Below are 2,500 nucleotides of genomic sequence, written 5' to 3'. Positions count from 1 at the left end.
TAAAAGCATATCCGAGCAAAAGGCACCTTCCCCGGGCCGCCACTAGTGCAGTGGTGGCCGCCTATAATAGCCCTGGTGGCATAAAAAAGCTCCAGGGCGCAGAGGCCGACGTGCGTAAAAGCATATCCGAGCAAAAGGCACCTTCCCCGGGCCGCCACTAGTGCAGTGGTGGCCGCCTATAATAGCCCTGGTGGCATCAAAAAGCTCCAGGGCGCAGAGGCCGACGTGCGTAAAAGCATATCCGAGCAAAAGGCACCTTCCCCGGGCTTCCACTAGTGCAGTGGTGGCCGCCTATAATAGCCCTGGTGGCATAAAAAAGCTCCAGGGCGCAGAGGCCGACGTGCGTAAAAGCATATCCGAGCAACAGGCACCTTCCCCGGGCTTCCACTAGTGCAGTGGTGGCCGCCTAACATAGCCCTGGTGGCATAAAAAAGCTCCAGGGCGCAGAGGCCGACGTGCGTAAAAGCATATCCGAGCAACAGGCACCTTCCCCGGGCTTCCACTAGTGCAGTGGTGGCCGCCTAACATAGCCCTGGTGGCATAAAAAAGCTCCAGGGCGCAGAGGCCGACGTGCGTAAAATCATATCCGAGCAACAGGCACCTTCCCCGGGCTTCCACTAGTGCAGTGGTGGCCGCCTATAATAGCCCTGGTGGCATAAAAAAGCTCCAGGGCGCAGAGGCCGACGTGCGTAAAAGCATATCCGAGCAACAGGCACCTTCCCCGGGCTTCCACTAGTGCAGTGGTGGCCGCCTAACATAGCCCTGGTGGCATAAAAAAGCTCCAGGGCGCAGAGGCCGACGTGCGTAAAAGCATATCCGAGCAACAGGCACCTTCCCCGGGCTGCCACTAGTGCAGTGGTGGCCGCCTATAATAGCCCTGGTAGCATAAAAAAGCTCCAGGGCGCAGAGGCCGACGTGCGTAAAAGCATATCCGAGCAACAGGCACCTTCCCCGGGCTGCCACTAGTGCAGTGGTGGCCGCCTATAATAGCCCTGGTAGCATAAAAAAGCTCCAGGGCGCAGAGGCCGACGTGCGTAAAAGCATATCCGAGCAACAGGCACCTTCCCCGGGCTGCCACTAGTGCAGTGGTGGCCGCCTATAATAGCCCTGGTAGCATAAAAAAGCTCCAGGGCGCAGAGGCCGACGTGCGTAAAAGCATATCCGAGCAACAGGCACCTTCCCCGGGCTGCCACTAGTGCAGTGGTGGCCGCCTATAATAGCCCTGGTAGCATAAAAAAGCTCCAGGGCGCAGAGGCCGACGTGCGTAAAAGCATATCCGAGCAACAGGCACCTTCCCCGGGCTGCCACTAGTGCAGTGGTGGCCGCCTATAATAGCCCTGGTAGCATAAAAAAGCTCCAGGGCGCAGAGGCCGACGTGCGTAAAAGCATATCCGAGCAACAGGCACCTTCCCCGGGCTGCCACTAGTGCAGTGGTGGCCGCCTATAATAGCCCTGGTAGCATAAAAAAGCTCCAGGGCGCAGAGGCCGACGTGCGTAAAAGCATATCCGAGCAACAGGCACCTTCCCCGGGCTGCCACTAGTGCAGTGGTGGCCGCCTATAATAGCCCTGGTAGCCCTCAGCCCTGGTAGCCCAAAGCCCTGGTAGCCCACAGCCCTGGTAGCAAAAAGCCCTGGTAGCCCAAAGCCCTGGTAGCCCAAAGCCCTGGTAGCCCAAAGCCCTGGTAGCCTAAATTAATTTTTCCCATTCATTTCAATGGGTTAGGCTACCAGGGGGAGCAGTACCACTTTTGGCCATTAGGGGCGCTGTAGTAGGTAAAAGTTGATCCCCCCAGTCAGGGGATGAGTTTGCCTACTCGCTAGGTTACCCCTGGTTTCACAAAATACAAGGGGCACATTTTCAGAAACCACTTTTTCAGAACTTGCCACCTCCAGAGCTGATCAGGGGAGCCTCGCCAAACATTAATCCAAGATTGGTGAGGGCTCGTCGGACACCCCACGGGCGATGAGTCGGTGTCTGCCTGGAGCTCATGTCACTCTCAAATATTTTCTAAGTCAACCTCCATGCGCACATTGCAATGAGCCTGCCCGACATAGGGGCACTGTGAGCGGACTCACCGGGGGGGGAGAGGGCCCCCCCGCCTGGAGCTCCACGTGTTGGATTATTTTCTATGTCAACCTCCATGCGCTCAACAGAGCGAGCCTGCCCGACCTGGGGGGTGTTCAATCGGACTCCGCGGGCCGGGCGAGGGCCCCCCCGCCTGGAGCTCCACGTGTTGGATTATTTTCTATGTCAACCTCCATGCGCTCAACAGAGCGAGCCTGCCCGACCTGGGGGGTGTTCAATCGGACTCCGCGGGCCGGGCGAGGGCCCCCCCGCCTGGAGCTCCACGTGTTGGATTATTTTCTATGTCAACCTCCATGCGCTCAACAGAGCGAGCCTGCCCGACCTGGGGGGTGTTCAATCGGACTCCGCGGGCCGGGCGAGGGCCCCCCCGCCTGGAGCTCCACGTGTTGGATTATTTTCTATGTCAACCTCCAT

This window comes from Filicampus tigris, unplaced genomic scaffold (assembly GCF_054856515.1).
Source record: "Filicampus tigris isolate MCC_2025a unplaced genomic scaffold, RoL_Ftig_1.0 HiC_scaffold_31, whole genome shotgun sequence".
Lineage (NCBI taxonomy): Eukaryota > Metazoa > Chordata > Actinopteri > Syngnathiformes > Syngnathidae > Filicampus > Filicampus tigris.
This window is presented reverse-complemented; position numbering follows the sequence as displayed.